The sequence below is a fragment of the Protopterus annectens genome, chromosome 2.part1 (genome assembly GCF_019279795.1).
Source record: "Protopterus annectens isolate FY-2018-M chromosome 2.part1, PAN1.0, whole genome shotgun sequence".
In the NCBI taxonomy this organism is placed as follows: Eukaryota; Metazoa; Chordata; order Ceratodontiformes; family Protopteridae; genus Protopterus; species Protopterus annectens.
In genome coordinates this window covers 224,620,694-224,646,927 of record NC_056729.1, presented here as the reverse complement: position 1 = coordinate 224,646,927, position 26,234 = coordinate 224,620,694, and positions in this window count along the sequence as shown.

The window sequence follows — 26,234 nt, the reverse complement described above, 5'->3', positions numbered from 1 at the left end:
AAGCTTAAAGACTTCAATCCCTGGCATACAAATGAAATCAGTCTTTTATTAGATATCAACTCAAAAGAGGAAACAGATTTATTAATGGTTTGGGATTCATTTAAAACATATTTATATGCTAGGATAATAATATAATACAGTAGGTAAAAAGACAATGGGACCAAAAAAACTAAAATCAAGGAATAAATTCAGACACCTAAGAAACAATTTCAAAAGGTTAATGAGTCCCTGTTATCTCAAATTAGTGATCTTAACAACCAATATCAAAAATAGTTTATACATAAGTCATCTATGGCATTAGAAAAACTAGAGTTATGTCTATGTTATGAGTCCTAGAGGCATGAGTATCATTATAACAAGGTCAAAGATACATTCAAAGAAATCTTACATAATATCTAAAGTGCCGAAGATAATAAACTAATACATACCTTGGGGGATTTTTTTTAATTTAGTTTACATTATAAAGGTTTAAATGTTTCAAATATCTGTTTTAACAGATAAGACCCTATAATAAAAACTCTAAATAACTTAAATATTCTCAAGATTTCTAATTCTAAGAACAATGATATCTATGATATCACTTTATTAGAAATTAATTAAATCACTTAAATCTAGCAAAGCTACAGGTATAGATTGGTTTAATTTCAGAATTAACAACCGAACCAAACACTTGAGGAAATCAGGCTCTGCTCTCGATATACACAAAGTTTTTTAAATCCACAAAAAGTACAAAAGCCCACAGTTTGGTTTGGTTGTTAGTTTGTTTTTAACACTTGTGTTCCAGTTTACTTGGTTTTTAATTTCAGAATTATATAAATTATTTCCACAAATATTTATATGTCTGTTTCTTAATACCTTAAATTCAGCTTTAACAAATTCTACAGTTCTTCCATCCTGGAAATATTCCCTAGGAACCCCTCTAGCTAAAAGTAATAATGGTTTATCCTTTTGTTCAGCTTATAGACTAATTTCTTTATTAAATGAGGGTTATAAAATGTATATGTCTATTATAGTGGAGAAATTAAAAATATTTATACATATGTTGATCAATAAAGATCATACAGGTTTCATTCCCAAAACATAGACAGAGAATATCATTAAAACAATTATTATAATTGTAGATTAAGCAAATAACCTTTAATCTTTTAGTTTCAATACTCCTCTCCTTAACCATTCCTGCATCAAATTCTGGTCAACATGAGGTTGCTCCAGGAGATTTCTGAACTTGCTTCTACGTTTATGTTTTTTCCACATTTTTTCCTTCTCATCTTATCTTTCTCCTTATATTCTTCATTTTAATTTTTAGCAAATTTAGTTGCTGTCTAATTTTTGTTTATTTCTGTTTTGATTTTCATTGCCATTTGACACTGAAGTGGTTGCTAAAATAAGAAAAGATGTCATCTTAAACTTCTTTCTCTTGTGTTTTAAAACTTTCTATTAGCTGGATCTGATGAGGTCAGCAGATGTTTTCTGCAGTCCCACAATTGCAGATCTATACATGTAATCAGTTTTTAGGAGACTCATACCTCATTCAGAGTGAATAATAAATAATCTTGGAATACACTGATTTTTTATACATTATTTAATAAGCATGAATCTTTTTTGTTGTTGCTATTTTATTTTCATGTTTAATCGGTCCAATAATTTTTATGTCCATTCAGTCACCTCAAAACTGTAAGTAAGAACAGAAAAAGAAATTTGATTTATAGCTTAGAGTTTATTTCTAGTTGTTAAGACAGCTTTCAATATCACCTTCAGTCTTCTGAAGTATTCCATTCTGAGCTTTATTTGCATTTGCTAATGTTTTATTTTTAAATATTTATTAATTCCCTCTTGCTCAAGTCTCTTTATATCACATTTCTGCCCCAGGCTGATGTTTTCTTGGTTTTGCAAACTTCATGCTTTAAACATTGCTTTTGCACATTTATCAAGACAAATGTAATTTTTATATAATCAGTGACAGTATTAACTATTTTGTATTTGTGCTTTAAACTCCTCATATGAAGAACTGTGCAGTTTTAAGTCATCCACAAAAAGTAGATGAACGATCTTTAAAAAAAGTTTTTTTCTGGGAGCCAAATTGTAGCCATAGCCTCTGTTAAGTAAACAGCATGGTGGGTTCAGGGCAAGACAAAACAGCAGGGGTGATGACAAATCACCATGAAATATCCCCATTTGAATTTTTATCCCTTGGATAATAAGTTGCCCATTGTCATGGCTCAATGAAAAGTGGTTTGCTAGTGTTTCACGGTCACTATAATGTAATTGAGCAATGTAGGATTTATCTTATACATATTTTTTTCTATCTGTGCCATACTTAAATTCTTCCCCCTTTTACAATTCTCTATTATGGCTTTATTTAGCAAAAAAATGATCATCTGTTCCCTATGATTTTCTTCTCTTCTCATTTTGTTCTACTACCATAATCAATTAAGTTTTCTTTTTTGTTAATGACTATAAGCTATGTCTGCATCAGTTCTACTATATAGTTTGTATATTATCTGAAGGCAAGTTATTGATCTATACTTCTGAGGATGCCTTGCAGGATCACTCTTAAGGATATGTATCATTGGTTTTCTGTTGTTAACTAGATTTGTGTCTCTTTGGAATGTACATGTAAGTGGTGCTTACTCAAAAATAAATCTTTGTGTAAAGATGTTAATGCTTTTAGACAGAAATTAGGTACTGCATCTGGGCCTGGGGTTTTCCATTTAGAAGTGTTTCTTAATTTTCTCTCAATTTTTCTGGCTGTTACTTCAACTCTTTTTATATCCTCTACATTAGAACTCCTTAACGTCACTTTTAATTCTTGTATTCATTCAATAATACCTCTCTTATATACCCTATATACTGGTATATTGTCCATTCAAGAACTGCTTGTGTATCTCACACTTTCCTGATTACCTTTTTACTCCACTTTCTAGATTCATAATATACTTCCATGTCTCATTTGTCTACCTATGGATATATATAGTGAAAGTAAATTAGTTTCTTTCTACAACAGCTGTCATTGTTTGTTCCTTCTTAACAATATTAAGTGAATAGACTTTATATTTGTGTGACTGCTTGTTTATTTATTTGCATTTGTTTACCAGGAAGGTCCGACTGGGTCACACAAGACCCCTTTTCATTGGCGACCCAGGCGAAAAGATCCAAAAACTTATTTAGTGAGAGAAAAAAATCTTACAAAGAGATTACAGCATACACTTTGTGAGCACAAGCAATATTTGAAGTATAGTGATTACAGGTTCAAAATAGACTAGGCATAGAAGTGAATGTGACAAGTAGCTGTTGCCAAACAAGAAAAAAAAAAACAAACAAAAAAAAAGAGGGATTGTAGTAGAGGAAGTAGTTAGGGCAGCCAGTTGTAGTAGAGTGTGAACAAGAGTACAAGCAGTGAAAGAGATCAAGAGCTAAATGTTGACAGAGATCAACACTAAAATGTGTAAAAATACAGGGTTGAGTGTAAATGTGGGTAGCGGGATTGCATTATTTCTCTGCATTACTGTGGCTACAGCAGTTCTGACAGAGCAGTTTTAGAGTTACTGCTTTGGGAAACAACTATGGAATTTGAGAGAAGAAAACAGTAGGTGAACCAACTGGCTAACCAGAAGAGGAAGAGCAAGGTCAGACTTAAGAGTTAAAGAGATGAGTGCAGAGAATTTTTACAAAACTGTTTTGAGTCTTAGGTCATCTAAGGGCAGATGTCAACTGGCTTCCAGATTCTTGCTACATAGCATGAACACAAGTCCTCACTATTGTGCATTTGAGGCCTTATCCTGGTAGGAAAGATACTTGTCTTTACAGTAGAATTTTCTTATAGAACAGTGCTGCTTCACCAGATAGATATGGAGGGACATTTGGATTATTATTGCAGAATGGAGTGGGCTACCTTCATTTGGGTGTATTGACAATAGCTGGGAAATTTCATCCACTGATTTTTTATATGGAGCAATGAAGTGGTGAGTTCTGCTAGGGAGATTGATTTTGCTATTGTGTTGTTGCATTGCTCTACTCTTTGTTGTTGAGTAATATGAAGAATAGTGTATAGAGTAGACTGGGTTAGAGGTTAGCACTAGCTGTAGCCTTTCTGTTCCAAGAGACAAGTTTTCATTCTGTGTAAGGCACACAGTTTTTATACAGTTTTTGATGAGTTTTTTTATAATAATGGATATCTGGAGGTGAAATTTTAATTTATTATCAAGGGTAACTCCAAGTAGTTTGGTATTTGGGGCAACATCCAGGATATTAGTGCTGGAAGATATAACAGAAAAATCAGTATGTGTGGCAGGACGGAATCTATGTAGGAAGAGCATGATTTTTTTTTTGATTTGTAGCACTGAGTATTAAGACATGCTGTTGTAGCCAGACTTTGGTTGAGGGCTCTTGGGTTTTAGCTTGCAGTTCATTAATGGATGGAAGACAGCAAAAACAGTGGAGTGGCCAGAAGTGATATGTAGTTCATTGACAAATATGTTAAACAGCAATGAGATGTGAAGAACAACTATGTTAACAGGAAGGAAGAAGGAAGAGCATGCCATTTGCCCTGTGACACACTGTATTCTATTATTTGGGTATCTATTGAACTATTTGATAGTAAAGAAGTTGATAATGGTGAGCATATGGAGCAGTTCAGGATGAGAGACTGTGCCGTACACCTTTTAGAGATCAAGAAAGGTGTCAGAACCAAACAATTATTACAGTGTAGACTGATTGTATATAGGGAATAATAATAATGAGCATTTGTAGTGTAGTTAGGGTGAAAACCATGATGGGAGTTAGAGAGCAGGTTTTGGTTGAAAAGGTACTATAGTAATTGTGAGTGAACACGTCTCTCCAATATGTTTAATAGTGGAGGTAATCAGCAGTTGGCCTGAAGTTACTACAACTGTTAGAACTGCCACTTTTGTGAAGAGTTAATATGTAATTCTGCTTCTAGATTTTGTGAACTTGGGATTCAGTTATGGACCTTTTGAAGATTATAGAGTGGTACTCCTAGGGCATCTGAAGCTAGTTTAATGAATTTAGTGGAAGATTATCAGGTGCTAAAGTGGTTGGTTTAAGCATAATGAGGAATTTTTTGATGATCATGGTTAAAAATGGTTGTAGTGAGAGAACAGTGGAATCAGTGGGTTTGGAATGAGTAATGACATTACTGTGGTTGTTTTTAAAGTACGAACAGACTGCTGGAGATCTGAAGAAGTCCTGCTAGTGAGCAGGATGAAAAGCGTTTTATTTTTATTGTTGGTTTGCAGTTTGTGTGTACTTTTTAGTACCTTCTGAGTGTTTGCTTCTGGATTAAGCATCATTGGTTTGCTTACTACTCTCATTGCCTTCTTCACTAGTTTGTTGTTTTTAAAGTAGATAAGCATCTGTGGTGATGAAGGGGAAGATGAGAGTGCAGGCTAAATTTATAGTCAGGGTCTTTGGGCATGGGGTTAAGTTTGGGTGGTATGCCAGGGTTTAGGAGATGGTTAACTGATGGCCAGAAGTTCTTTGGGTTTGTTTTATGGTCCTGTTGTAAGGTAATTTTTTTTTTATACCAAGGCTCCGACTTGGTTTCATAGAGTTCTATAGTATTTAAAGGCCTGATGTGTCTGTTTCTGGTGCCACTGCTTCAAGGCTCTACCACTTTTCCTCATTAGATTTTTTGTGCTCTGAGTTAACTATCATTTTGATGCATTGTCTTCTTAGCTGACTTGGCATTTAGAATATTTTAAGAAAATTGTGTACATGTTTCTGTTGCTTCATCTAGGTTGAGATATTTTAAGTGCCAGATTATTTGTTGAAGTGCATCTCTGAAACTTTTGATAATGAAATGTGTTAAGCTGTGAATTGCATTGCAGTGGAGAACAGATGAGCTGTTCCTGTAATTTCTAATATCATGAGTTGCATGGTGGTCACTAACATTATCAGTTAATGTGCCAGACTGGACTAACTTTTTGGAATGGGTTGTAAGAATCCAGTTCAGGGTTGAGGAAGAATCTGAGGTTTTGTTAAAGATGGTTTGGATTCTATAAATTGTGTACCTTGTACAGCTTCAGTGAATTGGGTGGTCCATGAAGTTCTGATGGTTGTCCAGTTAATGTTGACATCACCAAGTGTGTTAGTTTCTAGTCTTATGTTTGCTGATACCAAGGAGAGGATAGGCTATAATATGGTTGGTTTGTTTTTGGTAGATAGGTAGATAGATAGATAGATAGATAGATAGATAGATAGATAGATAGATAGATAGATAGATAGATAGATATCATATGGCTTAAATGGAGGGTAGTGATCAATATTTCAATATTATTAAATCTGAGAATATCACAGGTCTATAACTGAATGTGTAAGGAATCTAGGTACATTATAGCAACTCCTTCCCAGTTTTGACAGGGCAGTCTAGTCAAAGTATACTATAGCCCAGTGGAGTGATGTTATTGTCTTTATTGCTTTGTTTTGGCTAGGTTTCAGTGAGGACAAGAATGTATGGAACATGTTGTGCCATCCAGGAATGTAGCTTAGCTATTTTGTTCAAGACACTCTGTATATTTAAGTGAAAGAGATTTAAGGCAGAGTTGTTAGGGGGATGAGGTATCATAATATTTTTACAAGAGCTTGAGTTGTGGTTGCAGGGTGGAGGAAAGGTAGAAGTGCTGGTGCTTGGATGAATGTTCTCTGATCTTTGATGTTTAGAGAGTAACAAGGCTATGCAAAGGAGAGAATACTTGGATTTGCTATATATAGGTATCAGGCATGGATACTGTTGGGTAAGAGATAACTGTTGTTAAAGAAGTGTGTTGGCAAGATGGTAAATAGCTGATAAGATATACATAGTCACCATTCTGAGTGCTTCAATGGATGTGGGGTATGTTGATAGCTTATTTTATCTCCATTTCTTCCATTTACTGGCTGATAATTAAAAACAGGCATACCTATAGTCATACAGTAACCCAATAATACAACACAACATCTTGTATCTCTATCTCCACAGGCCTGCTATGCCTTTTAAGCCTTTATAGAGATATAGCTTGATTTATATTTTATATTGATCTTGCATTCAATAACTACTTTGATATATATTTTATATTGTACTTGTATGCACTAACAGGTATGTACATTTATAATACACAGAGTTATTATCATTTTGAACATTTTTCTCTGTATAGTATTATTACTGTCTTGGTGCATTGTCTAGAATTTATAGCACATTCTATTGAAAATTGATAAACTATTTTTGAGATGACTTTTTTGTAGCACAAACTTTTCTGCTGCATATTTAGAATGAGTATCCATTGTCTGAAATTAATTTTTACTTTGCTTATGATTTTGAAGTAAGTATAAACAAGTATGATTTTAATTCTTTCTGAAAATGAAAAAAAAAGTGTGGAATTGTAATGCTCCATTTACAAACTATTCATTCTTGTAGGCAAAGACACTAAAACAGATTTTTGTTTGCATATCCATGCTGTTCATACACGATGTGCTGAAGTATTACAAGCTTATCAAATGGATGTAGCAAATATATTCCCAATGTTTCACTGAGGCTGAGCAAAATAGAAGGATGACACCAAAGATAACTAAGATGTTAATGAAAATGGTATGAAAAACCACAAAACTGCTGGCAGATCTTGGGATAAAAGCTCCGTGACACTAAGTCAAAAGTACAATTAGTAAAATAAAATAAACAGTTCATGGAGCTAACAGGGCAAATAGATCTTTTATCACAGCTACAACTGCATATAACAATCCATAGAAATGAAGTCCAATTCTGTTTCTGTATAAAAAACTCAGGTTTATTCATCGATGGTAAGCGCTTTCACTTAGGAGCTTCTTCAGACCAAGTACTCCATAGGAACAAAGAACACAAATATATATAGGTGCAACCATATCAATCATTCAATTAACTAATATTAAAGCTGCAGGTCCAGCACAAACCTATAGCTTAAATGCCTATATGCACTTAAAATGTATTTCAAGACAAAAACATAATAATATAATAATTAAATATTTAACATCAACATAGCATAGCGCAAAATGTATAAATACATAACTTACATGTTAAAACAATATACAAACCACAATGTTTATTTATTTATGTAACCTCCTCCTTTTCAAAGCAGGTCTAATTGATGCTCTCTCATTTAAGCCCTTACCCCTATCTGCTTTCAAAATGATGATCCAACATGTTTCTCTATACTCAGTATATGTTCTAATGTCTCCCTCCCTTACACTCAACCCTATTGCTTCTATAACCCTAAATCTAAAAGTGTGTTGCACTCCCTCTTCCATGACATGTTTAGACAGGGCATTATTAGGAGACTTCTTTTTTATATTATACAAATGTTCTCTCATTCTATCATGTAGTACTCTATTGGTTTTTCTTACATAAAAAAACCAACATGATTCACACTCCGCTAAATAAACCACGTGGGGAGTCATGCAATTATGTACACCTCTAAACCAAAACTCTTTACCTGAATCTGGATGATGGAACACCTCCATAGTATTTATATAACGGCAGAAATTGCAGGAGCCACAGGGTTCAGTATGACCAAAATCTATCTTCTCCAAGTCCCTAAATGTATATAGTACATTTTGCCACACACAGTCCAGGGTTTGAATCCAGTGATATGTAGCAAAAAATATTACAGCAGCTATCACATAATGCTCTCAGTTTCTTTCTCTGCAGGAAATACAGGTAAGTGGGTGAAGTAGCCCATATTATGAGTAGATAATTGTGTGTTTAGATGTCACAGACTGTTAAAATCATTAGCAAGAATGTGTTCATTAGCAATATTCAGTGAAAATAAAATGTGTAATCCCAGTATGGCTGTATGCCTGGAGTGTCTGTTAAAAGTTGCTGCAGTCAATTAATACACTATATGCAGATGTCCCCTGCAGTCACAGCTATTGGTTTCTATTCCTATGCCTGCCAACCAAGGCATGGCAGATGTTTAATGTCTGTACTATGCACATACTCTCTTATGTCTCTCAAGTGTCACAATTTCATGTTATGTAATTAATAGTGTGTAATGCATCTGTCAGAGGATTACCATGGAAATGATTGGCTAGATTGCAAAGTATCACCAAATCAGCCCACAGAACACCTTGGTAGTTACATAGATCCACCTGATGTGCAAGTGTTCTTTGTAGTTGTGTACTCTCAGTTGTTACTGCTTGGCCCATAGTGTCCCATGCAAATAGCTTGAGAGGTATGTACATGCTACAACAGCTATAGGAGACTTTTAGTCACTGTACACATAAAGAAAATGCAGATCTGTAGAGTAGATAGTAGTATTGTTGTCAAGGAAATAACCTGCAATGTTACTAATGGACTGTTTTTCTCTCTGTCCCCACCCCTTATCTCCATTTATTTCTTATTGTTATTCATTGGTTACAGTTTATTATTAACACATGTTGTTACATTAATTGTATTTTGGGATGCGTTTTATTATTAACATGCTTTGTTAAATTACCTATTTTGCTGGTGTTATGCTGTAACTGTTACTAGCATGCTGTTAACATACTGACTGTTCTGCTATTTATTGTTGCATTTCACATAATATGCATTAATATGTAATTGGGTTATTTCCAATGTTCTATCATGCTGTTATTGCTAACAATGCTTTGTTCAGAACTAACCTATACTTTTTTGCTATACCTCCATTACTAAAGCTCGTCAGGGTAGGCTGGATCTGGCTGATCTGCCTACCTTGCCTGAACTGGCCATGGCGCCAGGTGCTGACAAGTCTGAGATCCAGTCTAGTGGTGCACCCTCCCCTGTCCTTGCACCACCTGCGGCATTGGGTGTGACCACCTTAGGGGACAGGCCCCGGCCTCCTCTTGGGAGCAGTGGTGGAGGGGCCTTTGTCACCCAGGATTAACTGCCAGTCATGGTCACATCTATGAATGCCACTTGTGTCATATTGAGAGCATGCTGGCCGAACTGGTGGGGCAGCCTTGCCCTGGTGCCCAGACTCCAGAACAGCCACCCTCAGGCCAGTGAAGGAGCAGTACCAACAGTTCCATGGGTGAGGACGTGAGTCACACTGCTGCCATCTGGAGGCATGTGCAACTTGAATTCCACAACACCCTCCCCATCCAAGGTGTTCATCCACCTCATGTGTCACACACTGCCCTGGCTACTATCTTGTCTGTCTTGTCTGTCTGTGAATGCATCCTCTCCTACCCAACTTACTTCCCCCCACATATCTTTCCACTCTCACCTTAATAAAAAATAATGGGCACCCGTCCCCCCAAAAAAAATATTGTCCCATACATAGCTGTCCATTTCACACGTGTCCACTGGACACAAGTAATTTGGTCCAATTGGCTTGACAACACAGTTATGTTGTCCTCACCCCTCTCTCTGGGGTTTGAGAGTTAAAATTCATCTACAAAATCTGTCAAAGCACACAGCTGTTGCTGTACAAGAAATGGATAGCTATGTTTCTTTCCTACACCTTTTCTGCACATCCCTACCTACCTTTCACTATGTTTTTCCCCCTGCTTGCACCACTCCACCACTTTCCTATCTCCCCTTTTTTCTTTTTTTTCTTTTTTTTTTTAGTGCAGCTTTGCTTAACACTGCTAAATAGAGTTTGAATGAATAAATGTATTTCTAACATTGTCAGACACGTACAAAATAGACACCTCTGCCATATTTCAAACCTGAGCCCATCACACCCACAGTACTCTGCATTAACCTGCCACACCATACAGATTTTAATTAAAACAGGTGTTTTCATCAAAACAGAGTGATTGCCACTTACAGTCATTAGGCGTGTCTCAGTGGAGCTGCGAGCCACACTGCACCCCGCAAACTGGAATAAAAAATTATTGGAAAAATGGGAGTGTACCTTGGACTCTGGTACAATAATACACTACTAGACAGCCAAAGACATAAAATGGATGTGAGGTTTGTGATAGCAGGTAAATGTCCATTTGCTTCAGCGACATGTAGAAAGTAACCTGCTAAGGCATCAATGGCAAAGAACATGTTCAACTTGGACCCTGGTGCAGAAATACAGCTATAGAAAGCCATGCACACATACTGATGGATGCAGATAATGTGTCACAACCTGCATGTCTGCACATATACCTTACAAATACACCTGCTGTTACAATGACTCGGTAGTTCAGTCTGTTAAATTCCTTGCATATAGTACATTTTGCCACAGACAGTCCTGGGTTCAAACCAGTCTTGTGTTGCAGTTCAATTACATTATTATGAAGACAGCAATTAATGACTGAGTTATGCAATCTTTATACACACACGTTACTGCTAATTAATGAACTACTATCCAGTTTTGCAGGTCAAAGGCCTTCAGGTAGGGACACACTGCACATATCCATATAGCATAACTATATGTCTCTTGCTACTCTGTTATTGGCACTGTTACATAACAGATGTATCTTAATCACATACCTCAATTGGACTGTAAAGGGTACCCTTACTCTGGCTCTGCCATAATGACAGGGCTGACATAGCTGCCACAGTTACATATACAGCTTGTTGCCCTCCAAAGTGTTCACACTCCCCGTATGAGTTCTTGGCTGCAGCAGCACCTGCAGCCTGTAGCACACACACCTGTATGTAAAGGTAGCTACTACTGACCTACCATACCTCCCAAACCCCTAGCATAAGGAATCCAGACACAGCCATACTTGATGAGGGGACAAAGGTTCAGAAATTGAGACATAATTTACAGTTTGATCCTACATAGATAGTAAGCTGTTAGGATAACAGCTATTGTATTAGCATGCATATTCTGAGGGGTATGACATCTGACACTCAAATGTGTGTCTTCTATTACTGACTTCAACCCACAATGTTGTCCAGTGAATTGCCAGATGAGCACAATGTCATGGGACACTGACCACACATATGAGGTGAAGCTGGGAACATACTGCATAAATCTCTACAGTTTATAGTTACTGTACCTACCCCCTGCAATGCTGCAGTTTCCACAGCTCAGTAATGTCCATCTTAGCAGCTAAGAAAGGGGTGTACATGAGGGCCTTATATATGGCACTGTAGTGGCATGTCATTGGCTAATGATAGTGCAATTCAGCTGTTTTGGCTGCAATTACCATATCAGAGTCACAGATTAGTGCAGAGGCAAATAAATGCTAATCAGCAGTGCCTTAAAAGGGCAAGAAGCTGGTTATGGGGAACAAGTCTGTATGAGACTTACCTCACACAGAGAGCATATTTTCAAAATATTACTGGAAGCAATCTTCAGCAGAGAAGTACTGCACACCATCAGGTATGTAATTGATTTATCCATATAACAGGATGCAGACAGAAGAAAGGAAGTATGGGGAATAGGGATTACAGCAGTAAGCCTGTCTTGGATCTATGATAATGATGTCATTGATACTCAGCTGTCCTACACCTACAGGCATGCCTCTCAAATGTCCCTGATTTCCACTCACATCTTAGCTCTGCCCTCTTACTCTCTCCTACAATGGTTGGCTGTTGTAGGGAAGCTAGTGAATTACATGTACTACATAGTGACAATAACTAAGGGAGTATACTTCTGTAACATCAGACGATGTACAATAATTCACCTCCTCTCATTTTGTCAATGTCTCACATAAATAGTTTTAACATTTTAAAAGTGTCCCTGATGTACTCTGGCTAAGTCCATGGTTCTGTTGACATTGTTCTCTGTCTGGTTGAGAGCTATGCCTAACACTGCTGTCAACCTGTTATAACAAGACATACGGGCAAAGCCATAATTAATGGAGGGACAAAGGTCCAAAATTAGGGACACTTTTACTATTGCTCAGACAAAGTAAGAAAATGAATAGAATAACAGATATTGCAGTAGCATAACTGTGTTCTGAAGGGTATGACATCTTATATTCAGATGTCTGTCTTTATTTTCTAACATCAACCATCAATGATTGGCTAACCTTTTGTCATAAATACACAATGTTGTGTGAAAATGACCAAAAGTATGATGAAAACATCTTGACATTCTGCAAACATCTGTATAGTTGAGAGGTATAATGCCTACAGAGAATATATTCTACAGTAGGTTTGCATTTTCTGTCAATGTGGCACACTGGTGTTGCTGGATGGTCCTCATATAGTGGTTTTAGCAGCACAATGCTATTTGTCTGGCAGTGGCCGTATGACATAGTAGTGGGAGGTTGCCCATAGGGGACACACCACAGTACACTGCAGTGCTGGGTATAGGAGGATACAGCAGAAGCTCTCACAGTACACAGGGACATACCCCCATAGTGCTGCTATCTTTCTAGGATCCACACACTTAGTATGTTGCCAGACTATGGGGTATGATGTGTATGGGAGCAGTGGGTAGTGCAGGCCATTATGGGTGTGCTGAATCTGTACATATGGACGTCCACATATCTGGTTTTGTAATGTGTTCTCTTTTCATTGTCTTTCAGGAACCATGTATCGCAGATGATATACCCCCTTCTCTGATGCAGAGAATAAGGTAATAGTGTATCCACTAAGGCAGCATCATCACATGTTGTTGTCCAGGGGGAGGCATAGTCATGAACAATGGACAGCATTGTGGGCAGACCTTGTGCAGTATGTCAACCAGATTAGCCAGCAGGACAGGACCTATGAGCAGGTGCAACACAGAGCCACAGATATGGTGAATGATGCACGATAAAGGGCAACTGATGTTGCCAGGGATCATGCCACCACCGGTGGAGGGTCTTCAGCAGTACAACCACTGTCAGCCACAGAGGAATTCCTGGGGAACCTAGGAACAAATGATAGCTTCCAGGCATCCATCACACCATACAGCATGGAGATTGGTGCCGTAGTGCCCCCAGCAAAGAAGCATCCAGGTAAGATTACTGTGTCCACCATTTTAATACTTTATCAGTCACTGTGGCAGGTTGTACATACCTGTACATGGGTGTCAGGTCTATCAGCATTGGGGGGTTGGGGTTTAAGCTTCGTTGTGCACATATACTCCGAATCTCAGCAATACAGCCAGTAAAAGTGGCTACTGTACAAGTAGATATATGCACATATTATCCTGTAGTGCTGCAGCGTATGGTGGTGCTGACAATACCTCTCCCTCACCCTTTCATAGGTCTGTCAGGAGTTGCCCAAGACCTTCATCTTGTACCTGGTATGCATGATACTGTTGTTTTGTGGATCATATATACCCTATGAAAGTTAGGGGCTGCCATATTGCACTATGTACAAATGTTGTCTTTAGCCAGATTAGAATATTTGTATATTCCATTCTGGAAAAGCTGACTACAGTTCTTAGACTGGGTAATCACAAGTGTGTATTTGAATGAACGTTAATACATTTGCCCTTATAGTTATGAGCAACTACGCAGCCTGATATACATGAGGCAAGTAATCCAAGATGCCTGTTCAAAAACAAAAGGTAGATGTTACATACCTGAGGCAGTGACACTAGTACTGGCATATCATTCTCAAGATAGGTGAACTGAGTTTAATGTGCAGCTCTATCATGTGCAGTGTCATATTGCATACCTTACAGGTAAATTGTACTGGCAACTTTAACTGGATGTAGTTGATGTGCATGTTATAAAGACTTTAACTTGTATGTGTTGTGAGGTTGTTTGTTGTGCATGTGAGTGGAGAAGAGAAGATGGGAGACTGGTAATGCAGTTGTGGATCATCATTTGTATGAGTTGGTGTGGATTACCATACATAAAAGTGCAGGTAGAAATGTATGACTTTTGTCTTGGATTTCAAAGGTGACCGAGGAGGTTGGAGTCTGCCCCCCTCACAAGCTGATGTCAGTGTCTCATTGGACTCTGATAATGATGGTGGCCATAGTGAGGCACGGTGGGGATGTCAGTGGCTGAATCTATCCCAGAGGTTGACATCCCTCTTCTGCCCTCATTGTCTCCACACACAGTCAGCAGCAATCCTACACATACCCAGTCCCCAGAGGCCACAGATATTGGACTGTCTGAGGGTGGACACGTTGAACAGAGAAATGCGGCAACTATGGCTCCAGTCAGTGTAGACACTGGCCATAACCAGAAACCTAGCAACATCTCACACAGATGGATTGACAGGGATGCTTGTAAGAGGTCTGCTGTCCATCCACCACCTTTTGCTGGTGTTACATTTCAAGTCACTTGACATATGTTTTGGGCCATCATGGAGGCACAGGCACATTCTGAACGGAACACCAGATGTATGCTTAGGGTTATGCATGCAGCACAGTCTGACATCAGTGACTGCCTCCACCACAATGGGGACACCCTGGATCAGTTCACTGATGCAGTGGACAGACAGTGTGTGTCTTGGGGCACACTTTGTCTGTGCTGGAATGTCTGTCCAGAGTTGTGCATCAGACCCATGGACATAGGTGAGCAACACCAACTGTTGAGAGTCCACGTGGCTGTGTGCAGTTACACTCCCATACTGGCAGACCTCCAGCACTATAGAGGGAAGTGTGCTGTCCACACCATGACATGGCAGGCCATGAGAACATGGTCCTGGGTGGTCCCGCAGGGGACACAGACCCAGCAGACAGCAGTCACCATCAGGTACTAGCACCGCATCTAACCTTGGGCATGGTGTTGCCAGTGCAACTCCTGGCAGAGCCAGTTGCTGTGTTCATGGCTAAAAACAGTGAACTACCCACTCTACCATGTATTATCCACAGCTTCTGGACATACACACATTTAGAGTTAGCACTGGGCTTGACTGTGTACATGCACACACTCAAGCACCACAGTCACATGTAGGTCACAGACACACACAGCACCTCTCCATGGCCCATCTAACCTCCACCCCTTCCTGACTCACACACATGCTGTCAGCTGTTTGGTACAGCCTAGGTCTCCAGCACCCCTGCACCACACCTTGTGCATGTGATGATACCGGTGCCAGAACCCTGTCATCCTTGCTATCGATGCAGGGAAATAAAGTTATGTGTCTGATGCACAAGGTGGCTACATTACTTGACATGTATGTGAGTAATGCAGTATTGTGTTGCCATGCCATTTGTTGTGGTGCAGAACAGATTCTGTATGCTGGCATGTGTCATCACTACGCACCAAACTTTGTGTACCTTATGTTGTATGATGTTGTACTGGTGGTAGTGTTACAGGATGACGTGTCTCATGGACCTGTGTATGTTTTTATTGTAGGAGTTTGAGGGAATAAACTGTGGACACATGATGGTAATACAGTGGCAGAGGATGGCATGGAAGCATAGCAGAAATATGATGTCAGCAAGGTATGGCAGTATGCATGCATGGCTTCCTAGGTGCATATGTTTGTAACAGTCTAATAGGGACAATGGGATCAGTCCATGTAATCATGCATTCATACTTTGTGACAAGGTCTACTACCCTTGACAAGTGTCACCTGGACTCTCTGATTATATATCTTCAAGGTGTGATGATGGAGTTGACACATCTACAAATATCCTGTGTCTGGATGTTATGTTCCCAGGGTTTGAGTCTCAGACACTTGTGCATACACCAGCTGATGTACCAGTCTGTACATGGCATACACATTTGGCAGCATGCCCTGTTGCCTTACTATTGCCATAAACCTTACTGTGGCAGTAAGCAGGGACATGGGTGGCAGTACATCAGGGCATACAAATCCCAGACTGAGCCAAGCTATCTCACTGTACCACCCATTCAGGCAACATGTACAAAGCACCTACTTAGGTATCCACAGTACTGTCAATGTGGGGGTCACTACGTGGCCCACTGATGGCAGACATATGTGACATAGGGACATCAGACTGCAATAGCTGTTCTGTAAACAGCAGTGCTCAACAGAGCACAATCACCGGTCCTCTACTGCTTGGACTGCATGTCTCCACAGTACATGTGGGTACTGTCTGACTGTGGCTAACCATGTTGGCTGCTGCCTGCTATTAGTGAACACTCATACAGTCACTGTGTTATGTCAGTGTCTTGCATAATGGTATTACAAATGCATCCCTGGTGACATAGTAATGGCCATAAATGCCAGTTGAATATATATGTACTATCTCTTCCATCAGGCATACCTATATCCCAAGTTAGTAGCACGGCAGTCCCTAAATGTGATGTACATATGTAGGGGTGGCAGGTAGCCACATAGACCAGGCCACACAGGTGTACAGCTCATGTGCCACACATCAACATGTCAGTACAGTAGTATGGCAGGATTCATATGGCATAGCTGCGGTCACAGTCACTGGTAGGTGACATACCCATACCCTCCATATACTCCTCCCTCAGCATGCCACTATCTGACTACAATGGCCATGTGTTGATATACTTTCCAAACTGTTTTTGCACATGCAGATGACAGTATGACCATCACAGGGTCCTATCACATCATCAGTATGTGCTCACCACTGTTCATCTGCAATGCATGTCAGTGCCACCTGTGCCATTCAGCGTACTCATAGATGATCTGTGCCATGCATACAAGACAAGGTGTGACCCCACTTGATTGTATATGCTGCCTATCTCTAGGAAACATAGTAGATGGATTAGTCACCCTAAGGACATTAAGCCACTATGTGATGTTAGTAGTACATGCTTGTTGATGAGATTTGTGTAGCAGATATAATGCACCCTTAACACAGACCCTCTATACTGGTATGGTAAACTGAGTACCTCAGTGCAGTCCCGCACATGCCATCTGTATGATTGGCTGGGCAGATGTCATCTCAACACTGGGGATGTGGCGGTGTCTCCCGTGGGTGTGGTCAATATGTGCTGTTCTGGTGATTATGGGTAGCGATGTCTCCAATTGTGACAGCTAAATGGCCATCATGTTAGTGATGTGCACATCTCCTATTGCTCTGTGACATGATGTACAATGTTGTCACAGCCTGACATGCACACATGACCACATTCAGGTTGCAGCACTTCCACTCACTGCATACAGGGCATGCAACAGCACACACATATTGCATGTTGGCTGCATTCACAGTGGGAAATTTACCTATGTAATGGCACATGGTACGGAGAAAAATATTGGATGCACAAACCATGCCTCATATCTGCTAGTACTATCCCTGTAGGACTCATAATGCTTATTGATATAAGCAGGTCATGCTGTGGTCATTCATTTGGGAGGCCACATCACTCACAACCAGTAAAATAATGCAAAACCCTACCAATGTATACAGTCTATATGTGTCTGTCTACATTGGTGACATTCTGCAAGCACAGGGGTCTGAGAATGAGTGGAATATGCACTATTGCAGCCTTGGTTTTGTTCCTCTGGTCATCTGCATTGATGTGGGAGTGCAGATAACCACAGCTTTCATAGGGTTTGTGGGGAATTCGTACATCCCCACACATATATATATATATATATATATATATATATATATATATATATATATATATTTAAATGTCTATAACAGGGATGTCTCTATAAGTGTATATGTATTATATAGATATATGTAGAGAGTCTATGTATCATTGTATACATATAATACATATATATATATATATATATATATATATATATATATATATATATATATCAGCATTATATGTATTTGGTGTACATACTGCTAGATATACTACTCATGTGATTGGGGGATAGGACAGACAGAATGTATATGGAACTGTCTGTATGTATAGCTGTATTTCAACATAGCAGGTCTTTGTGATGGAGAGGTAACAGAATTGTGCTCATGTTTGCTAAGTGTAGGAGCATGCCCGGTGGAACTGTCAATACTTACAAGGTGACTCCATGCCAAAGCTACCTGTACTCCAGTCCGGGATTTTGTGTGTGACAGACATTGACAGTTCACCTGTTTCTGCAGGATAGCACTTCCCTGAAACTGTCCTGGGCATTTCACAGCTATCTGCTGTACTTAATATGTGACTGGGGTACATAATGTAACATCACACACAGGGTGACAGTCTGCATACTTCTCACTGTACATAGCACAGTACCTTCCTGAACCTGTCCAGGGCATTCCCCAGCTGTCTGCTGTACTTAATATGTGACTGGTGTACATAATGTAACACCACACACAGGGTGACAGTCTGCATACTTCTCACTGTACATGTTTTGTTTTTGTAGGAAGTCCAGCATTTTGCTCCATATATCTGGTCTGTTCCTCATACAGTTGTGGTGTTCCAATAACTTATTGTATAATGCAGTCACTGAATAATACTACCTACAGACACATTTGAGTGACAGACTTTACATCCTGTTGTTATGCATCCTGCTGTTATACTAGCCACCTTCTAGGTTAATCAGAGTATGTGTAATGTCTGTCTCTAGTTATGGGCCTGTGTCCCCCCATTGTCTCTGACTTTGTCCACCTTTCTTGCAGTAACAATTTGAGGGGTATGACAGTCTGTGGGAATACCACCAGACAACTACCTAACATGCAAAAGATGTGGATGCTGCCAGATTCAAACCATCAGCACCATCACCCATGCTAACATCCTTATGCCACTGAGCCACACAGACTGCCAGGCAGAGCCATATCATTCATCACACCATCAACAGCATACAGACATACTTTATCATCCCTGCATTACATGTAACATCCAACATGTGCCCAGGTTCTATGTCACAGTCCTGATGTTGGCTGGACTGCTGATATATCATTGCTGACATACTGTTACTGCAGTTGTATAGGAATACCAATGTTATAGGGGTGGGGATGAGCAGCCCATGATCTGCTGGCATCGACAGTTGTGCAACTATCCTGTGACCCCACTGTTTACCATCTCCCTTGACTAATGTGGTAATTCCATCCATGTCGCCTAGTGAATATTATGGGGCACATGCTATTGGACTGAGTACCTGTTGTCCCATGTGGCTGTTAGATCTCTCCAAGTAGCCCATTAGTCCACTATATTCCCTTGCATACATTCAGCAGGTCCATACATATGCTACCATATTCTAGTACTCCTCACAAGTGGTGTATAGGTGAGGTCAGTGACTTACCTTGCAAATGCAGCAGTTGACAGACCTGTAGTTTGGGGCTGAATCTGTCTGATGCACTCAGTACACAGCCAATTAATGGTTAGGTACAGGTTGTGTGGGCTGGCTGGCATCACTTTTACTATATGTATGCAAATCGGAGTAAGGTTTCAATCCCTAGGGCCCTAGGTTGTCAGTGCATGTGCTATACGTTGTCTCTTGGCCAATGCCAGGGTATACTGGGCATGCTTATGTCTGCCTACAGGGACATCCTCAGGGGATTTCTCTTCATCGTCCTACTGTGACTGTGGCTGTGGGGACCTAAGCACTCGTGATGGGCTGAGTGTCCTTTCCCTTTGCTGATCCTGCTGCAGCTGTTTCTGCAGAAAAATATTGCATAGCATGGCACATACTGTGAACATCAGTGCATATGTGCCTGGAGAGTACTGCAGGGCTCCACCAAATATATTGAGGCACCAGAACCGTGACTTCAGCAGCACTAAACACATGCTTTATGATGTTCCAAGTTTGTGCATGTCTCTCATTATGGTATTTTTCTGTGTGTGTGTGTGTGTGTGTGTGTGTGTGTGTGTGCATTTCTGATGGGTGTCATCATCCACAGTTCCAGTGCATAGCCAGTATCCACCAGGAAATGGCCGTGCGAGATGTCCCCCCTAGTAGACATCTGGTACAGCTGTTATGCTTGCCAGATATAGAAGTCATGATAACTGCCAGGGCTGCCAGCACACACATTCATGATAACGCCCTGATGCTGATGCCTGCAAGACCCCATCATGTCTCCAGTTAGACTTTACAAAGTACCTGTGGCTAGTACCCTTAGAGTTACACATACCTTTGTGTCCATCAGGATGGGTTCCTCTCTGTTGGCTTTGGGTCTACGTTGAGGGTGGTAGAGCTCAGTGAGTTGTTGTAGTATGCCCCTATCCAACCTGTAGTGCTCTAAAGTCTGCAGATAATGTAGCTCCTGGAAGGTTATCCTGAATCTGAACACTCTTCTTCTCAGTCTAGGCCTATTGTCAACAGCACCAGCAGAAGCATTGACCTCAGCATCTAGCACATGCAGACTTAGCAGACCTGCAGCAGCCCCTAGCATTCCTTCAGTTAAAATTCCCAAGTCTATACTTCACTGTTGCAGAATTTGGGGAAGAAATCAGATGTTAGGGTGTATACAACCTTTCTTTGGCTCTGCTGTAGGTGTAGGCTGCGTGATTGGCTACTTATGATGCATCCACTTGTCAAGTACATGATTAAGAACATTTAATAGCTCTAGTTTAAGTTAATCAGTAATTAATATATCATTGGCTTTGGGATACACTCAGCACTGCGGCGTGCCATGCAAACACACTGAAACACGTTCATAGGTTCATAGGTTGGTACTAGGCTATTGGCCCAAGGGCCTACATAAGCCTAGCCAACAAGGTTTCCCTGACTTACGCCACCCAAGAAAGTTATTTTCCTGTGCCACTGTCGAGCAGAGACACAGAAGTGATACCCGGGGTGTATTTCCTATTTCCCATCCACTCATCAAGATTTTTCTTGAAGAGTGCTAATGAAGAACTTTGCTTGACATAGATGGTTAGCCTGTTCCAGAGTATGGGAAGTCTCTGGGACAGGAATCTATCCCTCCAGCATGTCCTGCTTATTGTGGTGACAAGGTTTAGGCCCCTAGAGCGTGCAGCTCAGAGGGATTGGGATTTCTTTAGGTGTAGCATGTGCAATAGCTCTGGGTTTGACATAGCTTTATATGTTAGGCAGAGATCACCTCGGAGTAGGCCATATGCTACGGAGTAAAGTTGGAGTTTTTTGAGGTGGTCAGTGTAGGGCATTTGTTTAAGACTGGTAATCCTCTTTGTGAGATACTTCTGTGGTTTTTCCAGCTGCTGCAGATGTCTTGTGAGGTACATTCCAAATGGGTCATTGTACTCTATAATGGGTCTAATGAGTGTCAAGTAGAGAGAAACAATGACCTCTCTTTTCCTAGATGAGAACCCTTTTATGATGAGGTGTGCCATGTAGAAGGACTTCCTGACTACTGTGGCAGTGTGACTATCAAAGGAGAGACTACTGTCCACCTGGGTCCCAAGGACTCTTATCACACATTCGGTGTTAAGTAGATTGCTGCCTATGTGGTAGTTCATGGGCACAGAGTTTTTACCAAAGGGGATGACACTGCACTTTTTGGGACAGAGCTTGAGGCCATGGCTCTGACACCAGGCATCTGTCTCAGCGAGACCCTTCTCTGGGATGTCCACATCATTTGGGGACTTGATTAAGGCTCCTAGTTTGCAGTCATCTGCGAACTTCGTTAGCCAGAGGCCTTCTGTGTTAGCCTGTACTTCAGAGAAGTAGATACCAAAAAGGAGAGGTCCCAGGATGGAACCCTGTGGTACTCCACTTGTCACTGTTTTGAGGTCAGATTTGGAGTCTGCAACTTTTACAGTGTGGGTTCTGTCAGTGAGCCAGTTGGCAACCCATCTTGTGATGTAGGTGTTTATACTTAATTTAGTGAGTTTAGCTATAATTCCAGAATGGGGGATGGTGTCGAAAGCCTTGACAAGACCAAGATAGGCTGTGTGAACCACCTTACCCTCATCTACGGCTTTGGTGGCTGCCTCAAAGAAGTCGATCAGGTTCAGGAGGCATGATCTGCCTTTCACAAACCCGAACTGGGTGGGATCCAGAGATTGGAGGTTAGCAATGTCTTTGTTTATGAGTTCCATGATGATACATTCCATGGCCTTGCAGACCAGGCTCATCAGGCTAATAGGTCGATAGTTCCCGGGATCAGTGGTGGCTCCCCCATTATGGAGTGGGATAACTGTTGCTGTGTGCCACTCAGTGGGCACAAAGCCTTATGCGAGGCTATTATTGAACATGGTGCTTAAGTGGGGAGCCAGTTCGTTCTGAAGTTTGTGTGAAACGCAGCCTGGGATGTTGTCCGGTTCCATGGATGCTGTGTGTTTGACTTTAGAGAGTGCAGCTGTTACCTGTGTAGTTTTGATTACAGGGACTCTGCATTATTCCTGTATAGATATGGGCCCTTTAGGGGGTGGGGTGGGGGTAAAGTTAGCACTGAACCTATCTGCCAGGATGTTGGCAATATCAGTTGATTCTGTAATTTTTGTGACGTTGTGCTGTAACTCAGAGCAGATCTGGGTGCTGCCATCGAGATTCTTGACATAGCTATAGAATGCTTTGTGGTTGTCCTTAGAATTAGTGGTGATTTTGTTTTTATAGCTAGCTTTGGAGGATCTGCAGTCATTATACACACACCCTTGGTGAGCATAACGATGCATCATGCAAACAGGCACTGCTGAACTCCAATGAGCTTTCAAGTCCTCAGACACCTCCCTCTGTTGATGTCAGCTACCTTTTCTGTGGACACCAACATGGTTCTGTGTCTACGCGGAAGGGATATGCAGACATGGGCACCCATTTGTGCTATTCAGTAGCCCCAGCTCATTTGCATATGGTTCTGTGCACACAGCCTAGAAACTACACAGTTCCAGGCCCTACCTTGTTAGCAACAGCACTATTCCACCATTGTGGATACTCTATGCAGGGTCCTATACTCCATTTCTGTCTCATACTATGAAATTTGTTTTTTCCACTATTTTTTTTCATAACTGTATGTTTACACACTGTGGCACGCTGCACAAACATAATCAGATCATTAAAAAAATTAAATCATTTTATCTTATTTCCTTTACGTTTTTGGACACATGGTGGATAGCTTTGCACATATTTGTGTCTACTATGCTATTTCTGTCCATCTAACTACACTTTTACCCTGTTGTCTGTTTAAAATCCTGTATATGGAATTTTTCCATGTACACTATGGACACGAATATAGGGTCGGCAGGACTCCCTCTCTACTTGCTGGATTACTCTACCTCCCTCATTTGTACGAAATTCACCTGCTTATGAGGTGATTTGCATGCCATGGATACTTCTGTGTTGGTATGTGCGTGTGTGCCGCCCAGCTCTTTTTACTGGATCACAAACCACTAATTTTTGTGTAAGCAGTGTGCCATAATGCCTACATGATAAATAAGACCATGTAGGCTTTATTAATTTCCCCCCATATCTGTATAACTCCAAGAAGCATTATTCTTCTTCAAAAAACTCCAAGCAATCAAAGTTTTTCTCTACAGAACTATAAAATAGGGTAATATAAACATGAGCTTATGGCTCATTTACATGATTCAGCTCAACTCAAAGTGATATATAAAATCTGCGTCTACTTTGAAATCCCAGTGCCCATATAACCAACGTTCATTTATACAAGATGAAAATAGTGAAAGATGAAATACCCAAACATCATAAATATCCCAGGGGCAGTAAATACTTGCACAACATGCCCTTCTCTCCACTGTAGTACAATCCCTGAGTTGGTGTGTGTGTATATATATATATATATATATATATATATATATATATATATATATATATATATATATATTTAGGGGGGTGTGCATGGTGTAGCCCCCCACTGAGGTGGGTTTTACTTACCTCAGTGTGTGTTTCATTTATGCTTGGGCAAATGTTTACTTACCCTGGGAAAATTTTGCCATTCGGGTATTTCATCTTTTGCTATTTTCATTTCATGTAAATGAACGTCAGTTATATGAGGATTTGGATTTCAAAGTAGATCCATAAAATCTATACAGGGATCCCATCCAATTCTATTTCCATCATTTTTGCTACCTTCAGCTCAACACCATAAACTTGAACCACAATGTACCATCATTCAAGGCTACTGAGGGAACAAAATACATCCAAAGGTGGTTAATGGCTTTTTATTATCAGCCATAACTATGATAATAATAAGAAAAGCATCTTACTTAGCACATTAACTGTCTGAAATGTTAAATGTCACTATATCCAAGCTAAGGAACACCAGTTTGCTCAGCATTTTTGCAATGAGATGCTAGTTGACCAGAAAGCTGAGAGGTGGTGGGACAGGGTGCAAATGCATGTGGCCTTGTATTCCTCATCAATCTTTTCATAGGTGAAGAAAAAAATGTTGAATCTTCAACAAGGAAGGCAGCTATTTTGGAATTGTGCAAACGTTAGGAGGGTTGAAGTACACTTTCCAGGATTTCTTCATAGAGTATTATGGTGATGGCCAGTGATCCCAGTTTGTACCTACCAAGAATTTTTCATGAAACTAATATGGATCGTAGTCAAATATCCATGGAGAGTTTTATTATTCATGCTACTGACTGTCTAACTCCTCAGGAGAATTGTGATGTTAAGAGTGGTGCCTAAATTGTTGGAAAGATTAGAGGGGGAGAGAAATAAAAGAGTGGTAAATCCTTTTACATCAGTTGGGCAGTGTTCTATAATGGCAGTATCCCCTATAATGGCAGTATCCCCTGCAACACAGGTACTTTTTGAAAAGCTAGAGTCATTGATTTATAAAAATATATTAGTTCATTGTAATAGCCAAAGTCTGCAGAGGTATTTGAAACTGAAAATTACCCCCCAGGGGACTGAGAACAATTAAAAATCCCACTACCCCTTTTGACATTTTTGATGAAGTTGATAAAAGATTTCAGGCACAGTGGGTTTCTGCTGCCCACAGTTGCTCAATAAAGTGGGTTAATATATTGTTTGAGAGAGACTTATTGAAACAATGTAAAATTAAAGAAAATATTTCATCTACTTACTCTACAATTATATCTGAGTCTGGGGGAGCTTGTTTGGAACTGTTTCTAAATGATATTAATGAACAATTGTGCCAATTTGAGAAGGACTTAATAGAGCGCAAAAAATAAAATTTAGAAGGGATGTATGAGACTATGAAAATAACCAAGCATTCACCCAAAACACCAGTCATAATATATGTCAGAATTATGTAAGATTTTCAAATCAAGAAGGGAATGTGAAACAATGTGAAGCATTGTTTATTTCATTGAACAGTGCAGGCCCTTTAATGGAATTGGGCAATGAAAATCCTTCCAGTTATTTACCTTTACATCCAGTTCAAAATCCTGGGAGCCTGCACAGAACATTTTGGAATGTTAACGAAGACAATCTTTCCAGTTATTTACCTTTACCTCCAGTTCAAAATCCTGGGAACCTGCACAAAACCTTTTGGAATGTTAACCAAGGAGAAAAACAAACTGAAAATAATAGAAAACACAACAGGGGAAATACTGGACAAAATGCAGGAGCCCCGAGAGAATATCAGTATTCAAAAAGAGATAAATGGTATTAATCAACCTCATCTGATGTTGTAAACAGTTAATAGTAGTGTTTTGAGCAATGCAATTAATTTACCAGGTTATGTTTTTTCGAATGAAGAAATGTCCATTTTGAATTG